This window comes from Polyodon spathula, chromosome 14, assembly GCF_017654505.1.
Source record: "Polyodon spathula isolate WHYD16114869_AA chromosome 14, ASM1765450v1, whole genome shotgun sequence".
NCBI classification, from domain to species: Eukaryota; Metazoa; Chordata; class Actinopteri; order Acipenseriformes; family Polyodontidae; genus Polyodon; species Polyodon spathula.
The window spans coordinates 18,519,510-18,545,307 of record NC_054547.1 but is presented as its reverse complement, the minus strand read 5'-3'; positions in this window follow the sequence as shown (position 1 = coordinate 18,545,307).

The following is a 25,798-nucleotide window of genomic DNA, read 5'->3' as shown; positions in this document are numbered from 1 at the left end:
GCATACCGTGTACATATTTCTAAAATAATTGATAAATAATTTTTGTTTAATTTTATATGCGATGAAGCTAAGTAAAAAAACATGTCAGGTGAACGGTGTATTAATCCAGTTTAAAAATATCAAATACATTCACATTCACAAGCATGCTTATGAATATACTTAAAGTACATTACAGTAGATATTCTGCAGAAACTTGCTAATATTAGAAAGTTACAATGTGTTCTTTCAAATTCATGTAATGAAAGGTATTACAGAAATATAAATGGTTTATTTTACAGATTATCTTTTTTTGGATATAAAAACAGCCTTAAACCGGATTAGATTTGTTTTAAAATGTTGTGGTAAAATGATGGATTTGTTTGTTTTCATAACCTAGATAATCTAACACAGTTTCACCATTTCATGTTGACTCAGAAATGTCTTTATCTAGACAATGTGGGGAAGCTATAAAAAAGGCCAACAAGATGCTCGGCTATATAGTGAAAAGTGTTGAATTTAAATCAAGGGAAGTAATGTTAAAACTTTACAATGCATTAGTAAGACCTCATTTTGAATATTGTGTTCAGTTCTGGTCACCTTGCTACAAAAATGATATTGCTCCTCTAGAAAGAGTACAAAGAAGAGCGACCAGAATTATTCTGGGTTTAAAAGGCATGTCATATGCAGACAGGCTAAAAGAATTGAATCTGTTCAGTCTTGAACAAAGAAGACTACGCGGCAACCTGATTCAAGCATTCAAAATTCTAAAAGGTATTGACAATGTCGACCCAAGGGACTTTTCTGACCTGAAAAAAGAAACAAGGACCAAGGGTAACAAATTGAAGTTAGACAAAGGGGCATTCAGAACAGAAAATAGGAGGCACTTTTTTACACAGAGAATTGTGAGGGTCTGGAATCAACTCCCCAGGAATGTTGTCGAAGCTGACACCCTGGGATCGTTCAAGAAGCTGCTTAATGAGATTCTGGGATCAATCAGCTACTAACAACTAAACGAGCAAGATAGGCCAAACAGCCTCCTCTCATTTGTAAACTTTATGCTCATGTTCTTATGTTCATTCTACAGTTCCAAAAGAAAATCAAGAACAAACGACAGAGGAAGACATTCATGCATACGTGTATAAGTATTAAGGGGGTAACTCCAGTTATTTTGTGTGTGTGGGTGTTTGTGTTACATGTTGCCATATGTGTGTATTTTTTTAAATATTTTTCTTTAGACATTCTGACCACTTTTTTACACTATTAAATTGCAGTCCACTGTGCTCGGTTTCCAAGATGGCTTCACATGTATCGTAGAAATACTGTAAATTCTCCATCACCCTCCTGCTCACATATGTATGATGAGGGTGATGGGAAATGTAGTTCTAAAGTTCTTCTGAAGGGTACATGTGAAGCCATCTTAGAAAGCACAGTGGACTGCAATTTAATAGAGCACAAAAGCGGCCAGGATGTCAAACAAATGTAAATAAAAACAATACACACACCTTACTTAAACAATTGTAGCAACATATGGCAACATGTAACACACACACACAAAAAAATGTGTTACCTTTAAAGTAATGTTTAATAAAGTAATTATTAATATTACGTATTGTTTGTAATTATACTATGTTTTTAATAATTCAAGTTTCTGCTTTCTGCTGTTTTATAAACCCCATTTTATTATATGTGAACATGTTCTACAATTTACAAATAAATACAGTAATTGGGGGAAAAATGTGTTATTTCTGTTGACATACATAGGTATTACAAAAATACTGAAGTACACATACTTAATTGGTAATGAATTCATACTATAGTAGAGTAACAAATGTAATAAAGAAAGGTACTGCAATCATCCTTCAGTAAAGAACATGTACTGGTCCTGCATTCAAACTACATACATGATGCCATAGAGAAAACTGCAGTGGTAAATTCATGCTGCAGTAGAGAGACTGCAATTGTACTACAGTAGAGAAACTGCAATGGTACTGCATTCATACTGCAGTAGAGAAACTGCTACGGTCCTGCATTCATACTGCAGTAGAGAAACTGCAATGATCCTGCATTCATACTGCAGTAGAGAAACTGCAATGATCCTGCATTCATACTGCAGTAGAGAAACTGCAATGGTACTACATTCATACTGCTTTAGAGAAACTGCAGTTGTACTGCAGTAGAGTAAACTGCAATGGTACTGCATTCATACTGCTGTAGAAAAACTGCAATGGTACTGCATTCATACTGCAGTAGAGTAACTGCAATGGTACTGCATTAGAGAAACTGCAATGGTACTGCATTAGAGAAACTGCAATGGTACTGCATTCATACTGCAGTAGAAGAACTGCAATGGTATTGCATTCATACTGCAGTAGAGAAACTGCAAGGAGACTGTCGTAGAGAAACTATAATGGTACTGCATTCATACTGCTGTAGAGATACTGCAATTGTACTGCAGTAGAGAAACTGCAATGGTACTGCATTAGAGAAACTGCAGTGGTATTGCATTCATACTGCAGTAGAAGAACTGCAATGGTATTGCATTCATACTGCAGTAGAAGAACTGCAGTGGTACGCCATTCATACTGCAGGGCATAAACACAATAATAAGGTGTTGAAGGTTATTTGCAATATGGCAAAAATACTGCAGTAATGAAGTAAAAAAATACTCAGAAATTGGAAAAAGAAAAATGGGTCGATTTTTGTTTTTTCAATGTTTGTCGTTAAAAAACGAAGTAGAAAAACAAGTCATTTATGTTTTTCCAATTTGTGATTTAGAATGCAAAAATGATTGGCCGAAATGTACACGGACCCGCTAAACTGGCTTTGTATCCTTGTCTGTATCAAATTCAAGGCCTTTGTTCTTACCCACCACTCACTTCAACACTCTGCTCCTTCTCACCTCCAGTCTCATTTCTCCCTATATCCCCTCTCTCACTCTCTGCTCCTGACAACACTTATTAACCATGAAGATTTACTCCTCTGTCTTAATGATATATCGTTTGACATGTGTATTGCAAGTAATATTAGAATATACAGTAGTCTTTTTATTTTTATAAGTTGGAAAAAACACTTTTTTTATTTTTGACTATATAGGGTGGATAGAGATTTTGTTTCGTGCATTCAACTCTTTTTAAAAAATGTTTATGTGTGTATTTGTTCTGTATAGTTTTTTTTTTTTTTATATATCCACCGGTTGAATTGCAAGATGGGGTTAAATTGCAAAGAAGTATTCTGGAAAGGTGTACCATGGCAACATGGCCAGAAACCTCTTATCTGCTTTTTTTTCCTGACTGTGACATACTAGCCAACCATTCTGTTTTAGGAAAAGTGTCAAATCTAACAATAGCTCAGAGACCTCCTTTATCAGAGTCTATAGTGAATGCCATCATACGTGAGTAGAATGTTAACTTAAGGAATAAATTCACAACTTTTCACTTAAATAGCAGCAGGATACGCCTTTGTTAAGAATTATATTTAGCTTTATGTATGACAATTTAGATCAGAATTAAGTTATATTCAATATGCCTATTAAAATAAAATACATAATTCTGCAAAATATTCATTTTGCCTGTTAACCTTCGGCAAAAAGCATTACAGTTGTGAGCAAGAGCGAGCAACCACTAGCAATTTAGATTACAAATTGACTGAAAAATATTATAACAAAATAAATGGAACCAGCTACATGTGTGAAAGAGCCACCGTAACATGTTTTCAGAACTATTAGGTCAATGTTGTGTTGTAACTGTATGTTATATAACATTATATCTGTTGGCCAATCTAATTAATTTTATTCTCAGAAGTGATTACAATTAATGGCCTTTGTAACTTCTAATGAAAATTATGCCCCATCTACATGTACCCTATTTCTAATAGTCTTATTTCATTCAGTAAAATGTTTTTTCTTCTAATTTAACCATAGGTTTCACAATGAAGAATTACCCATTGTCAAAAAGATGTGACATAGTCCAAGCAATAAACAGCAAATGCAAAGAGGCATGTGTCAATATGACAGGATGAATGAACCTTGAGCCCACTGGCACCTCATTTCAATTTGCAGGATTGTAATATCCTTCAATCTCTGTCAATCAGCTGGAAGTGTTCTGTAGTTTTTGGGGGTGAGGGGAGTGTTGTGAAGTGTGGTGGATGGTGAACTGGTGACGTTTTGGAAATTGGGAGTGTGTTCCTGGGGGTGGGTTGTTATGTGCTGTAGAAGGTGATGTGTACAACTGTATGTGAAGAGAGGTTTGGGGGAAGTATTTTTTGGGAGTGGGGGACTGTTTTTTTTATTTTTAGATGTGTTTTTAATGGTTTAATTATTATGAAGGGTTGGATGTATTTTTAACATGTACTTGTATTGTACTTGTTGACTGTTAAGTATGTTTTATTAAAAATACGTATTTTCATTTGTAGTGGACTGGAGTAGTGTGTCAATTATTCAATTTAAACATGTAACCAAGGCTTTCAACCGATAGCATCCTACCTCCTATTTTTCCTTGGATAAAGGCATCTGCTAGTGTCTAAATAAAAGATATATATATATATATATATATATATATATATATATATATATATATATATATATATATATATATATACAGATCCATTTACCCTGTATAGACTTTTTTTTTTTTTTTTAATTTACCCTTGGGAAATTCTATAGAAAATTCTATATCATTTCTATGGAGAGGTGTCTCAGTGGACTAGACTACATTGTTAGAGATTTTTTTTTTTTTTTTACATTGTTAGAGAGTTTTTTTCTATAGAATTATGCATTTTTTTTTGTGAGGGAGTTTCCAGACAGTTTTGAAAACTTGTCAAACCAAGATGAGGAAAATAACAAAATGTGATGGAGAGGTTTCAAAAGAAAACCTTGATGAACAAAATTCAGATATGCTGGTGTCTTTACAAGAAATGAGCAATGAAGGTATGTCAGAAGATGAAAGTGAACAGGGAACTTCAATAAGGGCTATGTTATTACAGCGTTTTCACAGTTGTAAGTAGCAAAAGATTTTCAAACAACAGTGGCTAAAAGATTTCCCCTGGCTTAAGTATGACAGTGTTAAAAAAAAAAAAAAAAAGTATGTTTTGCATGTTTTGTCAGGATGCAGAGGAACTGATGGCAGGCAAGACTGCATTTTTAACAGGGTTGAAAAGTAAGTCTGGCTTACACTGACTGTCAATTCCAGCGTAACATATTGCAAACGGACCTATTCTCAAGTCAGACTTGAGGTCTATTTTACGTGTTTATTGCAGCTGGCCCCATAAGTTCAAAAGTGAAAATATATTAAACACAGTGCTTCAAAACGGCATGCAATGTGCAGAGAGGCTTATATCCAGAAACGTCAGCCAGACAATCTCGTTACCAAAAACAGGCAAGTAGCACATTTTGAGGAAGATTCTGCTACCAGACAGTTAAAAATCTTAGGTTGATAAAAAAAAAAAAAAGCTGTCCTTTATAATTTTGTTGATGCAAAAGTATTGATCTGCACGAGTGTTATGTAAGAAAGGAAGGAAAAAAGATCTGTAGATATTCAACAATACATTTGAGCAATTATTATTATTTACTTTTGTGTGCCCCAAATTTTTTTTTTCATGCATGCCTACACACGTGCCTTAAAAAGTTAACCTAGAGCCCTGCCTACACAAGACTGAAGATGAAAAGTGCTGGTAAGTTTCTGTTTAATAAATACTTATGCTTAATATAAAAAATGCTATGATTGCGCATTTTTACGTTGTTGTGGTTGTTTTGTTTTATTATTGTTATCTCTTACATACTGGACACTATTATATTAAATCCCGCTTATAATTGTTGGTCACGGTGGAGCCTGTTGAGATCCACCAAAATGGATCGCAGTATATAGAAGTACTGCCTCTCTGATTAATTTTGTATGGTATGTGTTAGACCCCGATCCAAAATATGATCCCATCAGCTTGAGGCTCATAGTGGATATTTTAAATGGCCTAAACCTTGACCTAACCCCCAAGCCAAGGGGATTATAATTAATTATCCACAATTAACCCAAAACTGATGTGGTTATATTATATTGCACACAACATAATATCAATTCCAAATACAAATAATGTGACAACCACCTAAACAGTAATAATAATGCAACTCAATGATTTTGTTTTAACTAAAGACAATGTTGTTGTTAAACAGATGTTTTTAGTCAGAAAATGTAGTTTTAAAGGCATTAAACGTTGATATATTTGGATCACCATTGTTTATCACTATTTAGTTATTGATTTATTTTTTTTAGATATGCATGTTTGAATGTATGGATTTTATTTTCTAATTTCCAGTTCAAAAGGTAAAGGCATTCACTAAATGAAGGAAATGCATTTATTTTGCTGCATTCAGTTTAGAATAAAGTTGATTATTTCATAACTATATTTAATTTGACTCACCGCTTTTATACAATCTGGAGCTCTCCTTCACAACCCATTATTAAATCTAAAGCTGCCGAGCCCTAGGTTTTTAGATTTATAGAAAAACATTTTCTCCTAGCTTTTAGCTATGTTTGGACCTTAAATACATCATCTATATATCTCACATACATCAAGTTATGTGAAGTAAATAATTAGACTTGTTCTAGCCTACCTTGTGTATGGTCACCAAGTTATGTAACCTTAAAATAGTCAGATAACTAAATTAGAGATGCAAAGTTATTACTAGTAGTAAAGGAAAAATCATTTTAAAATGTACCCAATTCACATCAATAAACTATCTATCTTCAATACACTAAAGAGGTGTTTGTGTAAATATACTGTTACATAATTCATATTGAAATGAATGCCTGTTCATTCTATGGGTGGCCTCAGTCAAATAGAATGTGAGACACTGTGAGATACAAAAAATGTTAACACTTGTGTATTCCTTTTATTAAAAAAATATCCAAACTTTCCCAGTTTTATACATTTATTTTGTGGTCACACAAAAAAAGAAAAATCTATGGGACTCAACTGAATTTGTATTTATATTCCTCCAAGAGATCGCCTTGATGAAAGTGTACAGCATTATAACCCTCTCACTGCCTCCTTTTCTCTCTCACCGATTTATGGAGTAGCACACAGTAGCTAAGAAAACCCTTTTCCATTTATTTCCTAACAATGTGCTAGTTTTGTGATGTGGAATAATGTCCACTAGGGACTCGACCATCAAGCTTGTTTCACTAACGGTCACCCCCCACCAAAAAACATACGCAAAGTCAAAACCATGTGCTGCCCCCCAGCAACTGTGCGCAAAACAAAATTGATTAACGAGAAAAAGAAACAAAGAAAAAATACTTGAGGATCTGACTAACTTTTCATGTCAACTTTTTCATGTCCGGTCGATTTGGAATGAAAGATCAGTTTGGGATTCTTGCATGTTGGATTAAGATTTACTGCACTTTGAAATGATTCATGTCCGATTGATTTGGAATAAATGTTTAGTTTCAATTTGGGATTTTTGCTTTTTGTACTGCTTAGATAAAGGCAGAATACTGCATACATGAAACAAACAGGTAAATGTAATTCTACTTTTATTCACACTATCATCTCATTAGCTTACTCCAACAGTTTATCATTCATTTTGATTGTCCTTTCGCTGTAACGAATCCCTCGATACAACGAACAAAAGGCTTGTTATAGCGAAGGTTTACTGTACATTTAGTCTCTCACTAAGAATGATTTTTGTGCAAAAACCATGACTTATTGTTTTTTTTCAGAGCATTTAGGGTATGCAGCTTGCGTGTTTGTGTATGCCTAGAGGCAGGCTTGCTTACAGCCTAACCAGATTTGAACCCAGGCCCGCAGAAGTAAAAGGCTACTGAATTAACCTAACTGTGCCACCTATAGCGGTTTATATTTTGAACCAAAAGTCATGAGGGAGTTCAATTTCTGGAAGCAGAAATGTGTATACAAGTCCTTGAAAGAGCTTTAGCCAGTGCTGCTTTTGCCATATACCTTCATAATGTGAGAGTTTTCATTTGTTATAAAGATTGTGTTTCAACTAAAAGCCATATGTTATAGTTGAATAAGAATAACAATGTTGTTGGCTCTCTGGACACGATGTTGTCATCTAGACACAGTTTTGTTTAACATTTTGCATTTAACTAGATCTTTGACATTCAGCTGCTTATAAAGAGACACACCACCTGGTGGGAGGCTTTGATGTGCATTTTGAGGATTCAATAATTTAGTCTGAAGGCAATGTGTTTCCAGCCAAGAAGAAAACTATAGTGAAATGTTTGCCTGTCGAGGTTCGACACCACTGGTAGTCAGTACCTTTTAGCCTACCAACTTAACTTGATTTCATATATATATATATATATATATATATATTTACTGACTATTTTTCCTTTCTGCAGCTAATTCTTAGGAGAACACATTATCAACAAAGATAGAATGAAAAGGCTTCATCAAATTAAAATGTAAATAGGCTGCATCTCATTTGAAATCAATAAGGCCATTGCTGATATTCTGCTGTGTAGAATGGAATTGTGTATTGTTATTATTAAATACTTAAAGATCAGTAGCTTTGATCACAGACTAGCAGCAGGATATCTCAAGTTCTAGACTTAGCATGTCCAAAAGTACTTTTCACAAAACAGGGATTCTTTTCAGTGTTAATTACTTAAGTGGGGTTTTCAGCTCCCAGTGTGAATGTAGAACTTCAGGAAATTGAATTTTAAATTGAGTTTTTTTTAAATAATTTTTACTAATCAATTTATTGAGTATTTAACAGTCATTGTGGACTTTGTAGTAAAAATCAATCATGACTAGGGGCCTCATTTACTAAGCGACGGTAATTTGGTAAGAACTGGGGGAGGAAAACTGAGAGCATGGTATTTTAAATGTCACGCCCTATTTATTTATTAATTAAAAGCAAAAATACTGGTCAGAACATTTTAATTAGCATACAAATTGTGGGGAGGCAGCAGGACTGAAGTTGTGCACAATAGGAGCTTACTTACTGGTGGCAGCAGGGATGCAAATATGAGAGATACAAGAAAATATATTGAAATAATTTAGTTTGAATTTAAAATAATATTTTATTATCTACTCATCCTACAACAATGTGAAGTCTACAGTGCATCAGTATTGTTTGCTTTGTACTGTATTATATGTAGGATAGACAAAAAAAAGCCTGCTAGGTATTTATATATTTTGACATTAATTAATTAAAGCACTATATGTATTTGTATATGTAAATGTATTAAATATATATATATAATATATATAATATATATATATATATTATATATCTATATATATATAGATATATATATATTAATATATAGAGGGCATATATCCTAATCCAATGAGGACATATTAAAATAACATGAATGTGTTCTCTGTACACATTACATCATGTGAAAATATAGATGTGTACAATAGGCTTAAACAGTACAGTAGTAAAATCAAATGAATACCTAGCAGGCTTTTATTTTTGTATATCTTACATGTAATCCAAAACAAATCAATGCATTCTAGCCTTCAGATTGTTGTAGGTCACGTAGATTAAATTTTAAATTGAAACTAAATTATTTCAGCATATTTTATTTTTAGTTTAGTCTACTTGCAATTAGCCCAAAATAAATCATAGTGTCGCATTAACACGTTGTCACAGGAAATAGATATGCTTCAAGCATGTCTAAGAGAGTGCCCTTGCTTTATTCTCACATCAGTTTTCTGACTAGAGCTGGTTTCGACCACTCTGAAGAGATTAACGAGCGGACATTGCTCTTTTCACTATACGAGGCCTTGTGCAATTGATGCATCGTGTGGAGAGCTGTTGTGGTGCTGTAAGGAGACTCCGCAGGATCGCAGTGTCGTCCTCTACACTGATTTAATCGGTCACAGCGACCAAAAAAAAAAAAAACAGCTTGGGCCTAGCGCCCCTCTCAATCCTCGTGCTTTTCTACAGTGGCTGCACTTGCCCTCGGCGACCACGCCGTTTGAATAGGCTGCATACTTCGGCATCGACCATGGTTTTTCCCGCCTATCGCAAGTTTAAAAAACAGCAACTACTCGGTCCCGATTGACTCGGCACTGGTAAACTTCTTCGAGGCCGTCTACAACCTGGCACCAACCGCGCTTCACATCGGCATCGACCTCGGTGCCGATCGACTCGGCACCGACCGCACACATCTCGACGCCGACCTCAGCACCAACAACGCTCGCCCTGACGCCGATCCCGGCACCAACTGATTTGGCACCAGTGAATCGTTTAAAAAGAGTCTGAAGGCTGTTCATTGAACGCAGCAGTTTAAAAAAAAAAAAACCCTGCAAAGTATGTCAGTCCAGTCTACTGGGTCCTTTCACCACTGTGACTGGTGTGCGGCAAAATTGCCCAGGCACGACGAGCACCGATCCTGTGCCAGGTGCCTAGGGCCAAAGCATGCAACCAAGGCACTGGCAGGTGAGCTGGACTGCTCTCCATGTCGGAAGTTCACAGGGTCTAGGTCTGGCCGTTGAACTGAGCCGTCTATTCAGACGAGGTTTGCCAGATGCAGTAATCGAAACACTACAGTCTGCTAAGGCGCTGAGCACTACAGCCAAGTACTCATTCAAATGGAAAGTTTTCCAAGACTGGTGCCTTACCGAAGGTCACGATCCGGTGACTTGCCCGATTAAGATGATATTAACCTTCTTACAACACTTGTTTGACGCAGGAAAATCAGCGTCCACTTTGAAGGTGTACCTGGCAGCAATATCAGTGCGCCAATGACAAAATTGACTCGGTGTTCCCTGGGGCACATTTCCTGGCAGTGCAATTTCTTAAAGGGGCTCGGAGGCTTCGCCCTCCCATGAAAAGTATGGTCCCCAAGTAGGATCTAGAACTGGTACTGAGGGCCCTTACGGGTCCCCCATTCGAGCCCATGGCGTCAGCAGAACACCGCCCTGTTTCTTTGAAAGCAGCATTTTTAATAGCCATTACATCTGCCAGATGAGTAAGTGAGCTTCATGCGTTGTCCATTGATGACACATGTATGGCTTTCACTGGAAGTGACTCATAGGTAACATTAAGAACAAATCCATCCTTTTTGCCAAAGGTTTCATCCTCATTCCATATTAATCAATCAGTAGTTTTGGAAATCAGAGGAGGACTGTAGACAATACACGCTATGCCCAGTTCGGGCTCTGCACTGTTATTTGGATAGGATGGCATCCTGGAGACAGTCCAACCAGCTGTTTGTCTGCTATGGGTATCACTCTAGAGGTCAGGCCCTATCGAAGCAACGTCTAGTGCACTGGGTGACAGATGTGATATGCTTGGCGTATGAACAGACGGGGGACATTACTTCCCATTCAACCAGGGACCAGGCAACTTAGTGGGCTTTCCTTCATGGCGCCTCATTGGATGAGTTATGCAATGCTGCTACATGGACAGGTAGTTAGACATTTGTGCTTTTTTACCGCCTTGATGTTACAAACCGAACAAGACCCACTCTGGGCTCTAGAGTGTTGCAGGGGGCATGCCCTTAGGTGTCATGTGGGCTCTGAGGCTATCACCGGGGAGCTGTACCGTCGGTAATCTGGAGCCACGACAGCTTTGGTATTGCTTTCTCATTCGTAATGGTTGTCATTTGAATTGAAAGGGACCGTTAGGTTATTACCATAACCCTGGTTCCCTGAAAAGAGAATGACAACCATTACCCTTTGAGGTCATGTCTCCAGCTGACCCCTGTTTTTGAAAGAAAATGGTGATGTGCTACTGTGAATCAAATTCCCGCGGACCCGGGGGAACGTCTATTTTGCACTGTCATGAAAACATATTTGGCATAATGCTGTTTTTTGAGATCGATAGAGAAAATACTACAAGCAAAAATAATTTACATTGCAAATGGTATGTCTTCTTCAATTACTATACTATACTTAAATGTGTGTTTTAGATTTTAATTTTAGGTTTTTTTTTTACCAGTTTGAATATGCTTGAGGCAATGTTTTTTTTTTTTTTCAGAAATGGCAGTTTTCAAAGGGAAATAAAACAAAAACCATCAAAGTATGAGTATTGTGATTATTATTATTATTTATGTTTACCAGAGTATTTATACTTCTACAAAATACAGAAAGATAGAGCGTCACTGTTTTGTATTTCATTATACAACGAGTTGAAAACTTCAAAGTGCATGAGTTCCATAGAGGTTGAATTGATTCACCCACCCTACTGTTCATATTCAGTGCCTTTTAAACCTGTTTTACTATGAATACAATTACTTTTAAACAGTGTGTGTTTAAATTAATTGGACCTGACGTGCCTGACAAGCGCTGAATAAATGGACCGCAAAGGGTTAATGTTGGGGGTAAAGAGAATCCCTTTGGGCTGTAAATTGCACCAGCTTAAGCATGTAGTATCGTTTAGAAGACAGGTATATATGGTACTTAATGATGTAAATGAAGATTTAAATTTTGCTTTTAAATTTAAAATCGAGGGTACTGATTATGTTGTTTTCACCACTTCTGATTTGATGAAGTGTTTTAAATGTGGGAGTGAGGGACATATTATTAAAAATTGCCCGGAGAAAGAGAGGGAGTAGAGAAGGCATGAAGGCAGTGATCAGCCAGGTCCTTTTACTGCCGACAGACAGACTGATAATGAAAGTGGATTGAAGTAGAGTCTGCAAGTGAGAAGAAAATCGAGTCACAGGCAGAAGTTACAGACGGTAGCGTTGTTTCAAATAGAATGCAGCCAGGGCAGGCTGAGAGCGAAAGAGAGTTTGAAAATAAGGATGAAATAGTACAGACAGCAGAAGAGGTAGGAAATAAAAGTATGGTTGCAGAGAATGGAGTCAGAAAATGTGCAAATGGAAGTGGGGGAGGGAGCCCTGACTAATGGGTTTAAGTTACCTTGCAGAAAAAAGCAAAGAAAACTGAAGAACAGTATTAATGTAAAAAAGCACAGTGCCAGTAGTGAAGCTGTGAGTTCTGTAAAGGAGGCTACGGTGCCCAGTAATAAACAGATAACTAGTGCAGTGGTTGAGGAGATATCTGCCTCAGAGAGTGAGGAAGGCAGTTTTACAGACTCTTCTATTGTTTCAGACTCACAAGGTTTAAAAGGCCGTGGTGGGAACAGTGCTCAAAGTATTAAGGATTTTTTAGATCAACCAAAAGGACGGAGAGGAATCCAGATTGAGGATTTCTTTCCGACATTAACTGGTTTATGAGCTCAGTGCGCGGTTTAAAGAAAAGTTTGACTAGTTTAGACATGTTTAGCAATCAGGAATATGTACGATTAAAGAACATCATAAGTAAACTTTGTAGTTGTTTATAATAAAATAGTTCAAAAGTTTAGTAAAGTTTGGAGTCTGTTTTATGTCTGTTTTTCTTCCTTTCGTATCAGTGTTCTTTCTTTCCATCTCTAGATTGACTGAGCCTATTTAAAATATATATATATATAGATATAATATATATTATATATATATATATAACCTTATATATATATATATCCCAGTTTTACATTAATATGTTTTACAACATCTTTAAGAACTATCACTTATATTAGAATATATTAAGCAAAAAAAAACAGACTGTCACTGTTTTACAAGAAGAGCCTCTTGTAGTAAATCCTGGTTTAAAAACAAAATTGGTGGAATCCAACAGTTTTATAGAGCATTTGGTGAAGGCAGGAATAGTAAAACTGAGACAGTTGCTGGATTATTGCAGCTTCACATGGAAAAGGTCAGAGTCCTTGATTTCAAAGCTAGGGAGCTGTTCAGTTCGCTTGGCTGAACGTTTCATTAATGAAGTGCGCAATGCCATGCCTGAGGAAAATATAAAGCTGTTGGAGGATTTTTTTTAGAAATAAGACTGCCTCAGCCTGACCCTGATTTTCCCGATTTAGATATTTCCCCTGAACTCCAGCTGGACTCTGATGTGTCAAGGAAGCTGTTGACTGTTAAAGATTTGAAAGATCTTTTCCTGGCTCCCTGTATAGAATTTGTGCACAAACACAACTTCAGAAACATTTTGAATCATTACCTGATACTCCTTGGCGATAGAGGTTAGAGGTGGAAGGACATATACAGCCAGCCTGGGGTTCCTTATACAAGCCACCATTACCAAAAAGATCAGGTGATCTGCAGTGGATAATTTGTGTGTGTTATTGAGATGTTTATTTTTCTACTGAATTTTTTTTTTTTTTTCAATAGACATCTATAAGATTTTTAAATTTTCTTTAGAATTCCATAGAAATCTTTTTTTTTTTCTATAGAATTCCTTTTTTTCTGTAAGGACTAGTAGCCATCACACTGATAAATCAAAGATAAGTGAAAGTGAAATGATAAGTGAAATTCCTGGGGTATGGGATTTGTAGTTTTTAATGTGTGATTAACAGTGGACAGTGGACACCAATAAACTACATTCACAGAGTAAAGTACAATTGAGGTATAAGTAGATTTGACGGTGAGTTTTTTTGTTTGTTTTTTTAATACTTTCACTGAAAAAATCATGTGTATTTTTTATAGTCAACCTTCTGGAATTTCTAGTTGCACACATCTACCTAAATTAAAATGTACATTCGCTCAAGCATTTTTTTTAGTCTCAAATAAACAAACTGTCAGGATATTTTCATCTGTTCTACTGGATGGCACAAAAGGATCTCCCCATTAGCCCTAACACAAACTGTTGTATGCTTATATGTTAGTGCTTGTTCTGATTTGTCCCTACATCCACCAAAAATCTTTTGTGATCCACATATTGGCCACCACTGCTGTAGGTCATTTTTGTTTTTTTTTAATGCTTGTTAGAGACACATAACTTACTCTGAAGTGTAATGAAACAAAACACAGTTATATTACAAACTAAAATAATTGGGAAATGTGTGCCTTGAAGCCAAATGTGGGAGAAATAAAAGCGAAACACTAATGTGATTTCCATTTTGTTATATTGGACGGATGGTTCCAGAGCAGACCACCCACTGTTTGAATCTAATATTTTAGTTTGTTGTCCTGGCAGGGTCCCCATTTAGTTTCACTTGACATTTTCCCTGAGCATCCACCTGCCTCTTTCAAATAATCAAGCAGATGTGTTACAAATACTAAACATTTTTATTGATAAAATTTTAGAAAATCTTCCAAACTACCTTTCATGGCTTTAATCTAATTTGTAAACCTGCCACTGTTACACTTACCTTTAATGAAATTAATGCACACTTACTAACAGTAATTTGACCGTAATGGAATTAAAAAAAAAAATAAAGACTTGTTTCTCTGTGATGATATCAATTATGAAGTTAATAGATTGCTTTTTTCCCTCTTTTTTTTTGGTTTAAGTACAGGACGACCCTTATAATATGAAGTAAGTATTGGAAAATAATGTATTATCCATATTATAGTGGCTGAGATGTTCATGTCTGGTAGATGACCCCTTTTTTGTTTTAAAGTTAAAGTGCCTACAGTTCTGGACAACAGTTGTGCAAAATCTAAATTATGTGTATATATATATAAATTGTGTCAATCCTAAAATTCAAGGTGATGCAAAACTTTTGGCCATAGCTGTACAAGGAAAATATAGTTTTGCAAGAAATAGAAATAAAACTAAAACAGGAAAGAATGCAGATGATTAGGTTTGTAAATGTTTTGTGTCTGATTCACACTCCAAATTTTAGATATAAGAAACGCAACTTCAAACAGAATTGTATTTCAGTAAATGTTTTTTGTACTGAATCCATTATCCATAACTTCCAAAAACACTCAATTTTAAATTATTAGCTAAAATGTAGTCAAGTAGAAATTATTTCAGCTAGTGCCTTCATCAGTGTCAACTGTATAATAAAAATTCTGTAAGATGTGGCACTGAAGGCATTGTGCGTACCTTGAACATCTGATAGAAGTTCAAGTTTCTAAACTGTCAGATCAAATAAAAGCCACACTTATACTTGGGTCCCTTGCTTTTTATTATTTCTGTTTTACCCCTTGAAACCAGATTGAATGTCATGGCTTGTACCTTTGTTTCTGCGCTGGTCTTTCAAACTTCATGATAATCAAGCTGTTCCTGAGCTGTCTGCCTACTATCAAACTTATTGCATACTCTAATCTCCCTTACCAAATCGTCATTTTGCTAAACATCACAGGAAATGTATTCCAGTTCTAATGCCAAGTTTCCATCTGCACCTTAAACCAGTCAATCTTATTTTACTTTAATATCTGTCATCTGCAGTCCAATGTGCAGGAGGTCCCCTATGTATGTGTCACTTTTTTGTGTTAAATTTACATTTGTAAGTCCATTCACCAACAGTGCCTCTGCCTGCTGTACATTTTAAATGTCTGACTTTCAATACCAGGCTCTAATATCCTTTACATTGGACTCTCGTTAGGTAACTTCTGTTAGGGAGTTAGCCTGCACACCCAAAGTATGTTCAAAATGGTTTATTCTGCTGCAGATGGAAATGAACAGGGTTTATTTCAAAACAATTTCAACAACCCAGTCAGAGAATTAAACATGGTAAAAATGCTTACAAATTATTTCGAAAAGCTGCCTTTCTTTACTATTGTTTTTAAATATCTGTGGCCTTGGGGTAAATTGTTAAAATCCCATGGCCCTAAATTGTATTCAACCATGTACAGTGGTTTGCAGAAATATGCACCCTCCTGCAAAGTTTGTATCTGAAAGTACTTCACAACACTTTCAAATTAGACTTTACATTGATAAAGTTAAAAAATGCATATAGAAAATATAAGATTTACAGAGAAAAACAGATTAATCTCAGTTGCATAAGTATTCAACCCCTTTGCTACTGCAGTCCTAAATCATGTCAGGTGCAAATGATTTGTTTGAAAGGTCACAATATTAGTGAAATAATTATACCTGTGTGTACTCAAAGCGGTTAACTTGTAAATAATTTCCCTAAGGTATACAGAGACATTCAAGCTGCAACTCACATAGTGATCCAACAAAGCAACCATGAGACCAAGGAGCTTTCCAAATCAGGGATAAAATGTTAGAGAGGCACAGAGCAGGAGAAGGGTGCAAGAAAATTTCAAAGGCGCTAGTTATCCCTCTCAGCACAGTGAAGTTCATCATTAAGAAGTGGAAGATGCATCATACCACCGAGACACTACCCAGATCAGGTCATCCTCCCAGACTGAGCAGCCGGGCAAGCAGGAAACTGGTTTGGGATGTCACTATGAAGCCAACAATGACCTTCAAATCTTCAGGTCTGCAAAGTTATGTGTCTGAGATAGGAGTCAGTGTCCACACATCAACAATAAGCCGGTCCCTTTACAAATCTGGTCTGTATGGATGGGTGACAAGAAAGAAGCCATTACTCAAAAAGCTTCCTCTTAAAGCATGTAGATAATATTGCAGACATGTGGAAAAAGGTTTTGTGGTCAGGTGAGACAAAAATTGAACTTTTCGGTTTAAATTCCAAGCATTGCGCAGGTCTAACACTGCACATCACACAATCAAAACCATCCCAACTGTCAAGCATGGTGATGGCAACATCATGTTATGGGGATGCTTCTCTTCAGCAGGGACTGGAAAGCTTATCAGGATAGAGGGGAGAATGGATGGTACCAAGAACAGACAAAAACCTGTTTGAGTCAGCCAGAGTTTGAGACTGGGGAGGAAACTCACATTTCAGCAGGACAATGACCCAAAGCACAAAGCCAAAGCCACACTGGAATGGTTGAACAAAAGAAGTAATGTTCTTGAGTTGCCCAGTGAAAGTCCTGACTTGAATCCAATCAAAAATGGCAAGACTTGAAGATTGCAGTCCATCGACGATCCCCAACAAACTTATCAGAACTGGAGCAATTTTACCTTGAAGAATAGGCAAAAATTTCACCATCCTACTGTGCAAAGCTGGTAGAGACCAAAAATACTTTTTTATGTAGACAGTAAGACAATAATTGCTGCAAAAGGTGCTTCTACCAAATACTGACTTTAGGGGCTGAATACTTATGCAACCAGTAAATTTTATTTAGTACATTTTCTTTGCAAGTTTTGCTGACATTTAACCTCTTCCTCATATAATATTGTTCAGTTTAACCACTACAGCTTTGAATAAAAAAAGTTTGTTTGAAAAGCTGTGCATACATTATTTGTAATTCAACAAAATGTGACATTATTGGTAGGGGGTAAATACTTCTGCAAATCACTGCATTCAAACATGTCAACCTGTTCCCATCCTGTTTTAAATAACTTTAGTATAACCAAGGCAGACGTGTTAAAGGGACTAGGACCTCTTAAAATAAACAATTTCCCTGGTTAATCAGTTATTCATTTATCCAATCTGTCGGTACAGGGGTTGTACCGACAGATTGGATAATTGCAAATGTAATACTACTCCACAAAAAGGGAAACAAAACTAAACCAGGTAACTACAGACCAGTAAGCCTGACTTCTATTATATGTAAACTTATGGAAATTATAATAAGATCCAAAATGGAAAATTACCTGTATGGTAACAGTATCCTGGAGATAGTCAGCATGGTTTTAGGAAAGAGAGGTCGTGTCTAACTAACTTGCTTGATTTTTTTGTGGATGCAACATCGATAATGGATAATTGCAAAGCATATGACATGGTTTATTTGGATTTCCATAGTTTTTTGACAAAGTCCCGCACAAAAGATTAATTCTCAAACTGACCGCAGTCAGGATTCAAGGGAATGCATGCACATAGATTAGGCAGTGGTTAACATAGAAAACAGAAAGTACTGATTAGAGGAGAAACCTCAAAATGGAGCAAGGTAACTAGTAGTGTACCACTGTGGTGTACCACAGGGTGTACTACAGTATTAGGTCCTCTGCTATTCCTAATCTACATTAATGACTTAGATTCTGGTATAGTAAGCAAACTTGTTAAATTTGCTAACACAAAAATAGGAGGCATGGCAAACACTGATGCAGCAGCAAAGGTTATCCAAAATGAAGTAGACAGCATTCAGAACTGGCCAGATACATGGCAAATTACATTTAATAGAGAAAAGTGTAAAGTAGTACATGCAGGCAATAAAAATGCATTATTGTTACAGGGTGCAGCCTGTCTTTGTGTGTTTTTGTGTTATTTAGAGTGGAGGTGAGTGAGTCTGCAGGGCGGATCTGTGAGTAAATGAGTTTGTGTTATAAATGCATGGAATGTGCCTGGACTAATGAGGTGTCAATTAGTCCAGGCACCTGTATAAAAGGAGAATGGTTGGGAGTGTTAGTTGATGGATGTTTGTGAGACTGAAAGGACCTGTTTGGTAGTAGTGAGTGAGAGTATGTTAGTTGTGTTTTTGCTAGTTGTTTGTTAGTTATTATTCAGACTGTTTTGTGTGCCTTTTTATTTGTGTGTTTTATTATTATTTAATTAAAAGTATTCCATTTGCTGCACTTTACAAATCTCCTCACTTTGGCTACCCTGCCACAGTTGGTATTAGAAGTGGGATAGCACCCACTGGAGACTTAGAGTGGGGGTGCAGAGATTTTTTGGGAGCCGGCAGCGTCACCTGCCCTACCCCTGCTGTCGGACGAGCCAGCAGCAACCCCAGCCCTGCTGCTAGAGGGAAGTGTTTTTTTTTATACCTGCCTCCACCACCAGAGGAGCTGGAGCTACCTCCACCGGCCGACAGAGAGGAGGAATTCTGGCCACTGCCACCCTGGCCAGAGATTCCGACGCTGTTGGCCATGCTCGCACCGCTCAAGGATGCCACGCTCGCTCCTCTCAGGGATGCTACCTCCGTTCAGGGATGCCACATCCGCATCGCCTGGGGCTGCCTGCTGCTCCGCATCACCAGGGGCTGCCTGTGTCTCCTTTTTGTCTCCTAGGGTTGCTGAAGGTCACGCTTCGCCTGGGGTTGCCTGCTGGTCCATATCGCCTGGGGAGCCACCAGTTACAAAGTAGGAGAGAGAAGTCGAGCTCCCGCTGCTGCCTTCGTGACCAGGGGCTCCCCTCCAGAGTTCGCCTCCCGAGGGTCCGCTACTGTCATCGCTTCCCGAGGATCCACTGCTGCCATCGCCCGGGGATGCTGTCTGCCTGCCGTCTCCCGGGGATGCTTATTAGTTATTGAGTCTCCCCAATTTGGCTACCCTGTCACAATTATAAATACCATATGGGAGATACTAAAATTGAAGAAGGAATCTATGAAAAAGACCTAGAAGTTTATGTTGACTGAGAAGTCTTCATCTAGACTATGTGAGGAAGCTATAAAAAAGGCCAACAAGATGCTAGGATATATAGTGAAAAGTGTTTAATTTAAATCAAGGGAAGTAACATTAAAACTTTACAATGCGTTAGTAAGAGCTCATCTAGAATACTGTGTTCAGATGCAGACAGGCTAAAAGAATTGAATCTATTCATTCTTGAACAAAGAAGACTATGCGGCGACCTGATTGAAGCATTCAAAATCCTAAAAGGTATTGACAAAATCAACCCAAGGGACTTTTTCGATGTAAAAAAAGAAATAAGGATTAGGGGTCACAAGTGGAGATTAGATAAAGGGGCATTCAGAACAGAAAATAGGAGGCACTTTTTTACACAGAGATTCGTGGGAATCTGGAAACAACTCCCCAGTAGTGTTGAAGCTGACACCCTGGGATCCTTCAAGAAGCTGCTTGATGAGATTCTTGGATCAATAAACTACTAACAACCAAACAATCAAGATAGACCAAATGGCCTCCTCTCGTTTGCAAATTTTCAAATATAGACAATATTTTTTAAATAAGTGAAGCAAAATGCAAAGTAATTATTTCTTCAACAAGGAGAGGAGCAAAAATTTCCCCCTACTTTTTGACTGCCTATTTCCAACTTGCCTGTATGTTTTGTTTTACTTCTATTCAGCAATGTAAGAAGAATTAAATCAGTTGATATTGTAATGGTAGTACCCTAGATTATATACAATGTTGTGTACACATGTATATATATATATAATATATATATATATCTATATAGTATATATATAACTCGCTGGAACGGTTTAGTGACAACTCTGGAAAGGTTTGGTGTGTTTGTCACTTCTCCAGACCTTTTACACTGTCCTCTAGCAAAAAAAAAGAAAGTCAAACTTCCAGGAATGCAAGTTAAACAGGATGGTACCTGTGTGTTTATTATTTACAATACTTCAAAAACACCCAAAATAAACAAACAAAAGCCTAACTCCTTAATAGAGTACTAACTATAACAGAAAGATTCCCTAACTAACAGTCCGGGCAGCTAAGCTGCTTACCGGCTCCAAATACCAGGACTCTTTTCCAGCTCACTCTCTCACTCTCCAACTCTCCAATTCTCCAACTCTCCTCAACCAACAGGTTGACCCTGCCCTTTTTAAAAGGCTCCCAATTGTTTAATTGATGGCAGCTGTTCAATCAATTACACAATCACCTTGTCTAAGTATGCCATCTAACATGGCCTCCTGGGAATTGAAGTCCTGCTGCGCCAGATCGGCAGGACTACATTTCCTTAAAGTGGGTACAGACTGTGCATAATCCGTGGCCCAAAATATCGGCCCTCGACCACAGTGCCCCACACTTCATTACAATATATATACACACACACACACACACACACACACACACACATACATTGTGATATCTTTCAATTGTGGGGGAAAGTTTTAAACTAGTCTACACCCCCTTTCAAAATTTTGACCTTTTTTTGCCTTGTAGCCTGGAATTAAAATGCATTAAAAAAAAAAATATATATATATATATATATATATATATATATATATATATATATATAAATGATCTACTGCAGAGTGACTTTGTTTTGCTTTTGATGCAGCTGCGCTTGCAAAAGATTAGGGAAAGAATGTGTTCAAGGTTGCTGTATTTGTGTGAGAGTGAAGAATTGTTTCCCTGAGCTTTGAGCAAAAACTCCTTATAGGGGAGGACTTCGAGACTGTTCTATGATATTGTTAACTTATTAGACTGCTCAATGTTGCTATGCTGAACATGTATAAGTATTGGGTCATCTCATCTTAAAACTGAGAGAGTGTGTTCGTGTTACAGTAAAGTGTTAACTCGGGGGGTGGAGACTTATCCAATTATGATGTTTCAGTTTTGTATTTTTAATATATAATTTTTTTCTCAATAAAAGCTTTTTTCCCCTTAACAGTGTGGAGTATGATGTGTAGATAAGTGGAAAAAATCATCATTTTAATGCATGAAATTCTGAGGCACTGACACAACAAAATGTGAAAAATGTTCAATGGGGTGTAGACTTTCTACAGGCACTGTGTGTGTGTGTGTATGTATGTGTGTGTGTGTGTGTGTGTGTGTGTGTGTGTGTGTGTGTATATATATATATATATATATATATATATATATATATATATATATATATATATTTATTTAAAGAGGCAACAAAATTCTAGAGCAATTTCCAAAATATAATACTTCATTTTGTAAAGGAGCTAAAGCTCCTAGCAGCATATGTTTTGCCAATACAGATTGCATGCCAGCTTGCTGTTCTGCATACTGTTGTTTATTAAAATTGACATGCTATACTGTACCTTTTAAAGATAAATTAAAACTCGGTTAGACAAGTTTTTTTGTTTGTTTGTTTTTTTAATAACCCTGATACAAAGGCCATCAAGATTTATACAGCTAAATTGAATAGAGCCATTTCAAATGCAAGTACAATGTTTGCTAGTAGTATTGTTCAATTGTTTTTGATTAAGTAATCAAGGTTAGCTATTTAGAAGAACATAATCATTTTTTTTATAATTTTATATAATTTTCAAAGTATTTTCAAAGTGAAAAATTCCAATTTATCACAAGTGAAAAGGTGATGAAAAGCAACCTTGTTTCTGCTCGTTAAAGACATGGCCAAAGCCCTTACATACAAGTACCTAATTAAAAACAAATGCTTATAAGACATTCAATTAGTAGGCAAATGATACAGGTGTGGGTTCAGAGTTTTTGTTTGATTAACTGAAGTTGATTACAAAAGAGAAAAAGAAACACTGTCTCTGTGCAACATGAGGCTCGATATTATTAGATTTTTATAACAGTTCACGATAATTTGATGGCAGGCGCTGAATGTCAAGCTGCTGTCAATTGTGGTCAACAGCGTAATTTGTCGAGTGTTTCTAGTAATAAAAGCATCACTAACTCATCAGAATATTTGTTGCTCTTGTTTGACAAGGGAGGCAAGTGTCTGTCAAGAATAATGTGAATTTCCATTTGATGCCCTGAAGGAATATATAGAAAGTTGCTTTGATCAAAAGACTTCCTGTCACAAAAAACCATGGACAAAAATATTAATCAGCCTACCTATTGATTATTAAGCTCACATGGCTGTGTGAGTAATGAACGGAGAGAGAGGAGGAGTAAAATAAAGTAAATTAAAAATAACAATTGCTATTGTGTGCATGGTACTTATTTGTTTGTCTCACCATGTTTGTTAGTGTCTGTTTTGGCCACCACTTGCCTAAAATCATAACCTGGTGATTCTTAGCACCCTCTGCCTTCATGCCTAACTGGCTGCTGCCTTGGTCAGTGACAATCCAGGCACCGGGGAATGAGGGCCATGTTTTTGTTTGTGCTTTCGTCATGGAGGGTCGGCCATAACTCACCACGCTGACCAGGCGTGTGGATGAGTGCCCCTTCCACATTGGCCAAGTATGTTACTCAAGCTTTCACAGCACAGCTGAACCTGCAAGAGTCAGGTGACCCCGCTGTACTTCATCTTGAGAACACACTGTGACCCTCCTACCACTTTGAAACAGTGGAAGTTACTGGAGATATTCAGTATTTATATATTAAATCAGGTGCTTATGAATTTGAAAGACATATAACTGCAGTTGGCACACTACCTAACAAGGTCCCCATTGCCAGTGATAGCACAGCCCTACATCTTCTCAGAGGGTCTGCAGAGCCATTGTGTTTAGGGGACTAGTTAGGAAGAGAACCGACTGTGTCTTCACTCCTGTCTTCAAATGAACTAGATACCAGGCAATTTAAAACAGGTAAGAAACTACAATTGGAGTTTCTTGGGTATGTACCGGAGGCTGATGGCAGACTCCCTGCAACAACATTTATTCTTGTCTCATATTTTCTTACAACCAATACACTTTTTGTTGCTTTATTCTAATGTACACAAAGCAATCAATAAATATGTATGTCAGTGAGTGTTGTCTTCTGTCAAAAACCATGCAGATTTAAACAAAAAACAGTTTGATACAAAAAAAAAAAATCAGTTTTAGGGTGTTCTTAAAGGACAGATAACCCAGATTGTATTATCCATTACACCTCTATACCTGAACCTTATCTTATCTTAGCCATAGTAGCACTATCACTGGTTCCATTTTCTTCTGAAGAACATCATCTGACCGAAATGTTAGCTCACATATTTTAAAGAATGATAGTGTCTGCTTCAAAAAACATATGCTAGTTTTTTTTTTTTTTTTTTTTTTAAATGCTATTTAGTTTTTCTTGCTTAAATAACTGCTATGTAAAGGAAATAACAAATTACATTTTTAAATTTTTTCTCTTTCTAAAATCACAGATTCTATCACTTCATAGGCAGTAATTTTTTTCTTAGCATGTATCCCTAAATAAAGTATGGAGGCCAGCAATGGAATATTAGTCAAATATGATTTCCTGGAACCTTGGTGTAAAGTTTCATCCTCTCACATTCTATATATATATATATATATATATATATATATATATATATATATATATATAGCTCTGGAAAAAATTAAGAGACCACTGCAAAATTATCAGTTTCTCTGGTTTTACTATTTATAGGTATGTGTTTGGGTAAAATGAACATTTTTGTTTTATTCTATAAACTACTGACAACATTTCTCCCAAATTCCAAATAAAAATATTGTCATTTAGAGCATTTATTTGCAGAAAATGACAACTGGTCAAAATAACAAAAAAGATGCAGTGTTGTCAGACCTCGAATAATGCGAAGAAAATAAGTTCATATTCATTTATAAACAACACAATACTAATGTTTTAACTTAGGAAGAGTTCAGAAATCAATATTTGGTGGAATAACCCTGATTTTCAAGCACAGCTTTCATTCGTCTTGGCATGCTCTCCACCAGTCTTTCACATTGATGTTGGGTGACTTTATGCCACTCCTGGCGCAAAAATTCAAGCAGCTCGGCTTTGTTTGATGGCTTGTGACCATCCATCTTCCTCTTGATCACATTCCAGAGGTTTTCAATGGGGTCCAGGTCTGGAGATTGGGCTGGCCATGACAGGGTCTTGATTTGGTGGTCCTCCATCCACATCTTGATTGACCTGGCTGTGTGGCATGGAGCATTGTCCTGCTGGAAAAACCAATCCTCAGAGTTGTGGAACATTGTCAGAGCAGAAGGAAGCAAGTTTTCTTCCAGGACAACCTTGTACTTATATACACATTCTACTTGTGTGTATATTATATATATATATATATATATATATATATATATATATATATATATATATATATATATATATATATATATATATATATATATTCTACTCTGATGCATTATGAGCATCAATAATTTACTCAAAGTCTCTGTTTTCCTGTGTTGGCCCTGTTTTCTACTATTATAACAACCTTGACTTGCATAAAGAAGAAAAAACATTGAGTGAAATAACTTGCACCACTTGATTTTTAAGGTGTGGTATCTGAAGCATAATCAAGAAGTACAGAGCAACATCATCTGTAATTGAAAAACCTGGGACTGGAAGACCCAAAAAGCTGTCTAACAAGGATGAACAATACTTGAAGAGAACATCCTTAAGAAATAGAAAGAAGACAAACGTTGAACTGACAACAGAACTGGCAGAAGGCACAGGTGTCGTTGTCCATCAAATCAACAGTACAAAGGTCAATCTTGAAATCAGGACTTAAAGGATGTGTTGCAGTAAGAATACCTCTGTTAAGAAAGGGGAACAAGAC